We start from the raw sequence: 12021 nt of genomic DNA, 5'->3' as shown, positions 1-12021 counted from the left end.
TTATTAACGAGTCCTTGGATCCCACACTGCGAAAATCTTTACATAGCCTGATTATCTCAGAAAATGAGCAGATCTCAGTTAATCAACTACGGCAGCATGTGCAGCGATCTCGGGAGAAATGTAAGCAAAACACAATTATATTTGTTGTGTCAACAACTAGCATGATCTTAGTTCTAGCGTTTATTTGTGCAACTTACTTTTGTATATGGAAAAGATGTCTCATTCTGAAATAACAACCGTACATCAAATACCGATGGGATGGATCGGGAATAGTGGAACGTAATATAAATAGATAACCAATGATAAGATTGGAATCAGTATTAAGTGTAAATTGATGATTAGCGGATAAGAAAAGTTTGACAGTATTGAAGGAGTAGTTATAAGATACCTGTAGAGTGTAAGGAAGTATGGCGTGCACAACCAGTAAGCCCCGAATTGTAAAATTCGGGACGAATTTTCTTGAAGGAGGGGGATGTGTAGTGTCACGGAATAGTGAAGAGCTGGAAACGTTGAACATTGTCAAAGTTTCGTTGCCTATGCCGAGAGCCAGAGGCAGTAGGTTAGCCAAGAGGTAAGAGGGTTGCTCATGTATCGGAATGTGTCGTCACACGGGGGCAATGGCCTGGTTACACACAACAGGTGAGAGAGAATTGCTTAGCACACGGGTTTGCGTTAGACGGAGACTTTCGTAGAGTGTAAAACAGGTATAGCGTCAGCTGTACTGCATTTCACAACTTAGCGTAAGTCTGCCGTAACAACAGATGAATCAGCAGTATAAGTGGAACGAATGCGTTCATTACAAACGAGCATGACGTCAGCCGCAGCAATGCCTCTGCGACGTGCATGGCGTCGTCGCTGGCGGCGCAGTGTACCTGTGTATTGCAGTTTGAAAGCCATTGATATTGACCTTGCTGGTCAATTTAATAAGCAGCAGTTACTTGGAGGTCCGAATGTTTTTCGTGGACTCCATCTGAACTTTACCTGTGATGTACAAGCAGTGTTTGGAGGTAGTACTTGGCTCACACTTGCTGTTGTATGGGGCAATCAAGCAGATTATGGTGGCCTTGAAGCTTTTCCTGATGCTAAAATTCTGACTTGGAAGACATGGAGTATTTCAGAGACTACAGGACTGTTAGCTAAACAGCGTTATGGTACTCTTGTTCCAAGCATGCCGTTTGTTCTGAGGCCCGTGTTGCCATGGCAGCCTCGCCAGCGGCTAAGTCCCGTTCAAGGTCACCCGCCTAGCGAGCAACCAAGAGGGCCATCTTTTTTATAAAAAAAATTTCACGTGCGGTCTGGTGCAACCCATAACCACCTCAATCAATCTTTTTCTTTAGAAGCAATGCCTCTGTGACGTGTATGGCGTCGTCGCCGGCTGCGCAGTGTACCTGTGTATCACAGATTGAAAGCCATTGATATTGACCTTGCTGGTCAATTTAATAAGCAGCAGTTACTTGGAGGTCCGAATGTTTTTCGTGGACTCCATCTGAACTTTACCTGTGATGTACAAGCAGTGTTTGGAGGTAGTACTTGGCTCACACTTGCTGTTGTATGGGGCAATCAAGCAGATTATGGTGGCCTTGAAGCTTTTCCTGATGCTAACATTCTGACTTGGAAGACATGGAGTATTTCAGAGACTACAGGACTGTTAGCCAAACAGTGTTATGGTACTCTTGTTCCAAGCATGCCATTTGTTTTGAGTACGAGAAAGAAGAAAAAATTAAATGCTGATGAGTACCTTTTTATATGGGCCAAAGTTGGTAATGGCAATTGTAAAATAAAGATCAATGGAGATTTAAATACGCCAGCTTGGATAGCAACAAGGCACTCGCAGTTAGACCTACATGTGTACTGGGTCGCTGCGTAGCGACAGCTCAGTGATCGACATGTTAATCTTTATTATGGAGATGTTGCAGTAAGGGCGGCCCATCCAGCAGCAGACTTGAGGGTCCTCTCTGCTGCCGCTGTCAATCATCAACTCGGGATTAGCAGACATCGTGCCAGACTCGTTCGCCACCAATGCTAACCACATTGGTGAGCCGTCGTCGAGATCGTGCGGGGCCTAAGCCCTGTGCATCTGCCCGTCACAACCAGTTGAGCCGAAGACGCTAGGGGATTGCAGCCCGTTCCGCCCATCCACCATGGGCGAGCCACCAGGAGGAGCAGGGAAGAGGACGGGGTGGGACAGAGTACACTCCGCACTACAAGAACGACTCTCATACCGACAGTGCCAGGACTCCAACCCGGAGCCTCCTGTCCGCAGCCGAGTCGGCCGGCCAGCTGGGCGTCACCAGCCACCCGCGGCCGAAGTACAAAGTAAGGACATTCCTCTGCTACGTCACAGCACGCTGCGCTGCGCTAGCAAGACTGGTGTGGCCCGGAGCTAGTGTCATCCTTACGAGTCAGCGAGGACTCGGGGAAGGTCGTTGATATCACCAAGCTAAGCCAGCCTGTGTTACACGGGCCACATTGCACTCGGCAGGAATAGAGGTGTTACGAATTAATAATGTGCCTTTGGCGTTTCTGACGCGTTCACAGTCATTTATTAGCATCCTGAAACTGGAGAGGTCACCGCTCGGCCTCCGGTCCACCGTAGGCTACCGTGAGCACCGGGGCGCCTACAGAACTGAAGTTGATGGGGTGATGTCATCTAACGCAGTCGCATCGAGAGTAGTGATATCAGGAGACAAAGCTAATGGTGGGTGAACACTGCGGCAATGGCACTTCACATGACCGGTAGTGGTGAGGATTCTTGTAGACAAATAATTTGAAGTTAGAAGTTCGTGTTGTCAATAAACTAGTAGTGAGACCTTAACTTTTCCCGGCGAATTGAATGCTGAAATAACTTACGGTTTTGCTGCCGGGTGACGTCCTCGACCACTGCCGATACTTCGACAGGAACACACGCTGCCATTCTCAAGGCACAAATGCAAGGAGGAAGCAATGTGCAAGGGAATTTAATACCTCGGTTAACAGAGGAGTAACAAGGAAGATACCACACACAGAACAAGTAACCATAGAGTCAACAAACAAACAAAGATAGCCAACATCAGAAATACCGATGGTGACCATTAATCGACAGGTGAGGCAGCACTAATTTTGTCCCTCTGTTTTTTGATGAGAAACAGAGCCAGATTCCGAGCAGCATTTAAACCAAATCCACCAAGGTTGCTTTAAAGTTTGATTTCAACAGCTTCATTAATAACACTATCCCAATAGCTGGACGTGCAAGAATCTCCAGTAGCGTTCTCGCTTAGCGCGCCCGGGTTCCCGGGTTCGATTCCCGGCGGGGTCAGGGATTTTCTCTGCATCGTGATGACTGGGGGACTGATGACCATAGATGTTAAGTCCCATAGTGCTCAGAGCCATTTGAACCATTTTGAACCAGAATCTCCGTGTTGTTGTATTCCATAGGATGACCGGTGTCAAGGCAATGTTCTGCAATAGCGGACTTGCTCGGCTGTTTGAAGCGTGTGTGACGCTTATGTTCAGTACACCGGTCTTCCACAGTTATGATTGTCTGACCAATATATGACATGCCACAACTGCAAGGAATACGATAGACACCAGCCTTAAGCAAACCAACATCATCTTTTACGGATGCCGACAGGGCCTTTATCTTAGAATGTGGTCGAAAAACACATTTCGCATCACATTTCCGCAAAATAGGACAATGTTGTTGGAAATGCTTCCTGCGTAAGGCAAAAAGGTCGTAGACTTAGGTGCACACTTCGTTGCTATCGTCCCTCACCCGTTGCACAGAATGCTGATGGCGCAACGCACGTTTGTTCTGTCTCTCACTATAACCATTCTGACGAAAGGTGACTTCGAGATGTGACAGCTCAGCTGCCAAACTTTCAGGGCCTGAGATAACGTGGGCCCTGTGAACCAAGGTACGAAGTACTCCTTCACGCTTATCTGGATGGTGACAACTATCGGCTCGCATGTACAAGTCAGTGTGGGTGGGCTTCCTATAAACAGAATGTCCCAACGTACCATCAGTCTTCCTTCTGACCAACACTTCAAGGAAGGGAAGGCATCCATTCTTTTCCACCTCCATAGTGAACTGAATATTCGGGTGGATTGAATTCAGGTGTTACAAAAACCGGTTTAAATTCTCACTACCATGAGACCAAACATATCTGAAAAAAACAACACGCAGATTTCAAGGTCGCTGACTCCAATGCACGTTCCTCAAAGTCCTCCACAAACAAATTGGCCACAATAGGTGACAACGGGCTTTCCATTGCAACTCCATCAGTCTGTTAGTAGTACTGACCATTGAATAAAAAGCAGCACATTATGAATGCTGTATTAGATCACTGTGGGTTTGTTTTTCCTTCTCAGCTGGCTTAACTTAATATTTTACTGCCGGTGTACTGTGCAGACACGTCGGCGGGATGTTTATTTCCCACAAAATGCTTTAACAGCGTATGGACTGCACGTATATACTAATAATATTAATGTGGCAGGATCGAATTGGATCAAGTTATGAAGTTAAAGTAAGGTATGATATCTGTGTATAAGGACTATGGGCGCCCTCTTTTTCTCTGTCCGCTCCCCATCCAATTCTCTTGGGATACATTTTGTATTCTTATTGCATGTGATCTGAAGAAATGATTCAAATGGCTCTGAGCACTATGGGGCTTAACTTCTGAGGTCATCAGTACCCTAGAACATAGAATTACTTAAACCTAACTAACCTAAGGACATCACACACATCCATGTCCGAGGCAGGATTCGAACCTGCGACCGTAGCGGTCCCGCGGTTCCAGACTGTAGCGCCTAGAACCGCTCGGCCACTCCGGCAGGCGGTTGCACCTCCCTCAGGAACACAGTTGATCTCTTAATACGGTTCTGATGCACTTAAATGCTGTACACACATTTAATATTTGTTCTTCGTTTAAAGACAAATGTGAATCCTACCCAATAAAACAATATTTCAACCAATCTGTAGTTTTTCCGTCCCCTGCAACGCGAAAACTGTTAGCTACAGCGGAAAAAAAGAGTAGGTCATTTTTGTTGGTGTAATGCAGTGTAATTTTGTACTGGGAAACATTTTCTCTAGGAAACGCGGATTTCGAGTTATTCGAGAAAAACACAACAATGTGACCTTTAAAAGCCTACACGCCTACCCTCCATCCGCTCGTAAACCCCCCCCCCCCCTGTCACGTTTTTTAGTATGCTGTTCACGGGACTCCCTCTCATCACTGAGCAAAAATTGGAGCCGGCACGATTAGTTGGCCAAGATTCCTTCGTTGGCTGCACTATTACAGCTAGTACAGGCTTAACTCAGTATTGGCGACGACGTCGGGGCTTCAAGCTGATCCTGAATATGTTTCGAGAGCGTACTTCATTTAGGATTCATTCATGAACAGGTTTTACGGTTTGCGAAATGACGTTTTATTTCATGATAACACGTGTTCTTGCAGTAAGATAAAATAGTGATACTCTTACAGATTTTTCCAGGAAATTGGACGTGACTATAATGTAGCACACATTTAACATGCTTCTGTCCCTACATCTATTCTTCGTGGCGCTATGAAAGCGCTTTCTGATTCTGAATATCAGATCGGAGCCAGATAACGTTAGTATTAATCCTCGGATAAAAATTTTCCATGAAAATCGATATATTTTTAGGACGTTTTCACTGAAGTCACTTTAGCCCAAAAAAGTTGCCCGATGCGTGTAGGACTCACGCTTTGAGAGCCCCGCAAACACATACTTACGTATACAGACAGTCCATCCATTCGATAAGTCGAGGAGCTCTACCATTTTTGCCTGTTTTCAACACATACCGGGTGATCAAAAAATCAGTAAAAATTTGAAAACTGAATAAATCACGGAATAATATAGATACAGAGGTACAAATTGACACACATGCTTGGAATAACATGGGGTTTTATTAGAACCGAAAAAATACAAATGTTCATAAAATGTCCGACAGATGGTGCTTCATCAGAATAGCAATAATTAGTATAACAAAGTAAGACAAAGCAAAGATGATGTTCTTTACAGGATATGCTTAATATGTTCACCATTATTCCTCAACAATAGCTGTAGTCGAGGAACAATGTTGTGAACAGCACTGTAAAGCATGTCTGAAGTTATGGTGAGGCATTGGCGTCGGGTATTGTCTTTCAGAATCCGTAGAGATGTCGGTCGATCACGATACACTTGCGACCTCAGGTAAGCCCAAAGTCATTAATCGCACGGACTATGGTCTGGTGACCTGGGAGGCCAAGCATGACGAATGTGGCACACGATCATCACCAAACGAAGCACGCAAGAGATCTTTCACGCATCTAGCAATATGGGGTGGAGCGCCATCCTGCATCAACATCGTACGTTCCAGCAGGTGTTTAGCAGCCAGGCTGGGGATGATGTGATTCTGTAACATATCGGAGGACCTCTCACCTGTAACGGTAGCCGTTACAAAACCAGAATCACCCATTTCCTCGAAGAAAAAAGGCCCGATAACGGAAATAATGTAAATCCAACACACACCGAGACTTTCCCGTCGTGCAATGGAGTTTCCACGACAGTTCTAGGATTTTCGGTAGCCCAAATTCTGCAGTTGTGGTCGTTGACAGACCCTCGGAGCGTGAAACGAGCTTCGCCGGGCAACAACACGTTACTCAACCAATCGTCATCTTCCGCCATCTTTTGAAACGCCCACACCGCAAATGCCCTCCGCTTCACTAAATCACCAGGTAACAGTTCATCATGCCGATGGATTTTGTACGGATAGCATCAGCGGGTACGCCTCAGTGCCAACCAAACACTAGTGTATGGAATGCCGGTGCGACGTACGACTGCACGAGCGCTGACTTCCCTGTACATAGACGAACCCGCTACAGTCTCCATTTCTTCCTGGACGCCTTGTGCTCAGTCGGCCACTACGGGGCCTACCGTCTAAACAACAATGGCTTCGAACTTCGAAATCATTCTCGCCACAGCTGCATTTGTCAACGGACCTTTACCCGTTCGAATCGCTTTCATATGGCGACAGGATCGTAACGTTGAACTAGCACATTCCCCATTCTGATAAGACAGCTTCACTGAAAGCGCCTTTTCAGATAACGTCAACATACTGCGACTGCTGGCGCATCTGATTCTCTCTCATTACAGGTCCTTTTATACACCATTGTCAAGCGCGGTCACTGACGTTTTGTTGTGCAGCGCCATCTGTTGGACATTTTGTGAACTTTGCTTTTTTTTGTTCTGATAAAACCCCATGTCATTCCAAGCATGTGTGTCAATTTTTACCTCTCTATCTACATTATTCCGTGGTTTACTAAGTTTTCAAATTTATACCGACTTTTTCATCACCCCGTATACTGGTACGATATCGGTCACAGGGATTCCAAGATTTCTGAGAATGTTTTAATTTCAAAAGTATAAAAATGGCATAGCGTCAAGCAGGAGGCAGTCAACCTTTATTATAATAATCCGTAGTTCTCCATGCAGGCTAACTGGGTGGCAATGATAAAAGTCAGACGTCAGTCAAGGAATTACTTCATTACTCATGTGGCGCGTTTCGGAATTTATCTATCACCAGATATCCAGGAGCGAGTACTGCACATAGATACGGCATTTAAGGTTGTATATGACACAACATTTGCAGAGAGTCTCGAAACGCCATATCTATGTGTAGCAATCGCTCCTGGCTCTCTGAAAATGGATAAATTCCGAAATGCGTCTTATGAGCAATAAAGCCATTCCTTGTCTGACGCCAGCCGGGGTGGCCGAGCGATACAAGATGCTACAATCTGGAAACGCGCGACCGCTACGGTCGCAGGTTCGAATCCTGCCTCGGGCATGGATGTGTGTGAAATCCTTAGGTTAGTTAGGTTTAAGTAGTTCTAAGTTCTAGGGGACTGATGACCTCAGACGTTAAGTACCATAGTACCTTGTCTGACGTTTGACTTTTAGCATTGCAGGATGAATGCAGAAGTAGTGATCGTTTTTATTTCAAGTTTTTCGTCGGGATAACAAATAACAAAAGAATTTTTTTCGTGTGATTTAATAGCAAAACAATAATTTTCGTTTTTTTTCCCCCTTAGCGTGCACTGTGAAACCTGACATCTTACCTACTTTTGACATTGGAAATCAGCAGGATATACCCTATAGCTTTTGATGAGTGAGTTTCCAACTATCAAAATGTGCTACATAAACGGCCGTTCCATTTGAGTGAACTGTCGTAGGAGCTTCAGATTTTTTTACACTGCCAAGGGACCATTGACCTCAACTTGTGAGGTGAATCTGAACTTGACACACATACCCGTTCCTGAGAAAACGGGTTTTCAAGAGAGTCAAGCAGAGAGGCAGACACACAGACAGACGGATACCAAAGTGGTCCTATGAGGATTCCTTTTTTACCATTTGAGGCACGGATCCCTAACGAAAGGAAAAAACAAGGGGAAGGGCTTAAAACTGTCCCTGTCACAAAGCCAGACACTCGCTACACTGGTTCGTGGAGCTTGATAGTGAACTCACTTTGGTGTCTTGGCTACCAGATTCGCCTAATCCCATCCTCATGGAACCCCTTCGCAGCGCTTTAGGCGTCAGTTCCACCCCAAAAAGTCGTCATGCCATAATTTACGGGTCACTGCTTGACATGTTGGTAGGCGTGTCCGGCGCCGCAGACATCTAGAAACCTACCGGGGACTTGTCAGTCACGTCCATGCCTCGCAGGAGCGCTGTTGCACTGCGTTCCGAAAATGGACTCGTACGCTACGGAGCGTGTGGCCACAGCGTTTTGGCTCCTCATTGTTCGATAGCACGCGTCATTTGAGCAACCACATATGTGGACGCTTTGAAAGAGTGGTAGCCACTGCAGAAAGTTTCCCTAGATGGCCCGAGAATCGGAGTGCAGTACTTTTGCACTGAATTTATAGCACGGCCTGATATTTCATGCATTGTTGGTGTAATTCGTGGAAGTGTCGCACATTTGTCTCTGTAGTTCTCCTATAATACCGCTATTATGGTAGTAAATGTCTATGTACATGTTGACCTACCATAAATCTGCATTAACATTGCTTTTTATTGAAAGAGAATTTTCTTTACTTCAAAGGCAGATTTCTGTGTGGTTAGTGGCGCTAACCATCCCAATTCTTCTCCATCTATTATGTTTCGCTAAAAATGAGTAATGGAGGATAAAAGTTATCGAATATCAATTGATGAAATTCCTTTTAGTGACAACGGTATTGACAGTGATAAAAGTGATGAAAATTATTCGAAATTCACTTTCAACGAGAGATGTAAAAAAGCCTGTTAGCTCCAAAAATAGTTTTAGTGGCTGTGACGTCATCCTCTGTATATAAAAATGAATTATCATCTCAGTACGTACCGACTTGACAGAAAATCCTAGGAAGTTCTGGTCTTAGGTTAAATCAATATGTGGATCGAAACAGCATATCCAGACACTCTGGGATGATGATGGCATTGAAACAGAGGATGACGCGCTGAAATACGAAACACCTTTTTACATAGTTGTTTCACACAGGAAGACCGCACTGCAGTTCTTTCTCTAAATCCTCATGCAAACGAAAAAATTGCTGACACCGAAATAAGTGTTCAAGGAATAGAAAAGTAACTGAAATCACTCAACAGAAGAAAGTCCACTAGACCTGACGGGATACCAATTCAATTCTACACATACTCAAAAGAACTTGCCCCCTTCTAACAGCCGTGTACCGCAAGTCTCTAGAGGAACGGAAGGTTGCAAATGATTAGAAAAGAGCACAGGTAGTTAGCTCGCGTATCATGTCATTTCTGGAAAAACAGAATCTACACTGTAGGAATCAACATGCATTCCGGAAACAGCGATCGTGTGAGACCCAACTCGCTTTATTTGTTCATGAGACCCAGAAAATATTAGATACAGGCTCCTAGATAGATGCCATTTACCTTGACTTCCAGAAGGCGTTAGATACAATTCAGCACTGTCGCCTGATAAACAAAGTAAGAGCCTACGGAATATCAGACCAGCTGTGTGGCTGGATTGAACAGTTTTTAGCAAACAGAGCACAGCATGATGTTCTCAATGGAGAGGCGTCTACAGACGTTAAAGTAATCTCTGGCGTGACGCAGGGGTGTGTTATGGGACCATTGGTTTTCACAATATATATATAAATGACCTAGTAGATAGCGTCGGAAGTTCCATGCGGCTTTTCGCGGATGATGCTGTAGTTTACAGAGAAGTTGCAGCATTAGAAAATTGCAGCGAAATGCAGGAAGATCTGCAGCGGATAGGCACTTGGTGCAGGGAATGGAAACTGACGTTTAACATAGACAAATGTAATTTATTGCAAATACGTAGAAAGAAGAAGCCTTTATTGTATGATTATATGATAACGGAACAAACACTGGTAGCAGTTACTTCTGTAAAATATCTGGGAGTATGCATACGGAACGATTTGAAGTGGAATGACCATATAAAATTAATTGTTGGTAAGGCGGGTGCCAGGTGGACATTCATTGGGTGAGTCCTTAGAAAATGTAATCCATCTACAAAGGAGGCGGTTTACAAAATACCCGTTCGACCTATACTTAAGTATTGCTCATCAGTGTGGGATCCGTACCAGGTCGGGTTGACAGAGGGGTTGAGAAAATCCGAAGAAAAGCGGCGCGTTTCGTCACAGGGTTATTTGGTAAGTGTGATAGTGTTACGGAGATGTTTAACAAATTCAAGTGGCAGATTCTGCAAGAGAGGCGCTCTGCATCGCGGTGTAGCTTGCTGTCCAGGTTTCGAGAGAGTGCGAACCATACGCGACTGGAACAGGAAAGGGAGGTAACGAGAGTCGCACGTAAAATGCCCTCCGCCACAAGCCGTACACAGATGAAAGCATTCGCCACGAAGACAATAGACGTCAGCCTATTTACTCATCATCTATAAGATGAGCAGTCTGTAGTTCGCAAAAACCGTGGTCCAAATTGTGTGGATGTGTACCCGTCAACAGTACTTTTCTGCTCAGAGCAGGCAAGGACTGTTTCAAAAGATAGCATGAAAATTAAGAGAAAGTTATAGCAAGTTGGACCACCAACTACCGTACTTTCATACTGTAACATGGCATGATAATCATCTGCTGTGACCATAATTAATGATAATATTTTGTTGTTCCCCCTTCACCCCTCCCCCATGAACCATGCAGCTTGCCACGTACCCTAGGTGCAACCACAACAGAGGGGTATCTGCTGAGGGACCAGACAAACGCATAGTTCCGAATGAGAGGCAGCAGCATTTTCAGTTGTTGCAGCGGCCACAGTCTGGATGATTGACTTATTTAATCCTGTAACATCAACCAAAACGGCCTTGCTGTGCTGGTACTGCGAACGGCTGAAAGCCAGGGGAAACTACAGCCGATTTTTTTCTGAGGGCATGCAGCTCTACTGTATGGTTAAATGATGATGGCAACCTCTTGGGTAAAACATCTCAGAGGTAAAATACTCGCCCATTCGGATCTCCGAGTGTGGACTACTCAGGAAGACATGGTTATCACGAGAAACAAAACTGGCTTTCTACGGATTGGAGTATGGAAAGTCAGATCCAGTAATCGGTCAGGTAGGTTAGAAAATTTAAAAAGGGAATTGGATAGGTTAAAGTTATATGTAGTGGAAATTAGTGAAGTTCAGTGACAAGAGGAAGAGGACTTTTGCTCAGCTGAATACAGGGTTATAAATACAAGATCAAATACGGGTAATGCAGGAGTAGGTTTAATAATGAGTAAGAAAATGAGACCATGGATAAGCTACTATGAATAGCATAGTGAGCGCATTATTGTAGCCTAGACAGATACGAAACCCACACCCTAGCTGACTAGCGCCACAGATGAGGAAAATATTGATAAAATGTATGACGAGATAAAAGAAATTATTCAGATGATTAAGGGAGCTGAAAATTTATTAGTCATGGGGGACTGGAATTCAGTAGTACGAAAAGGAAGAGAAGGAACAGTAGTAGGTGAAAATGGACTGGGGGAAACGAATGAAAGAGGAAACCACCTGGTGGAATTTTTC

Source organism: Schistocerca gregaria, chromosome 9, assembly GCF_023897955.1.
Source record: "Schistocerca gregaria isolate iqSchGreg1 chromosome 9, iqSchGreg1.2, whole genome shotgun sequence".
NCBI classification, from domain to species: domain Eukaryota; kingdom Metazoa; phylum Arthropoda; class Insecta; order Orthoptera; family Acrididae; genus Schistocerca; species Schistocerca gregaria.
This window is presented reverse-complemented; position numbering follows the sequence as displayed.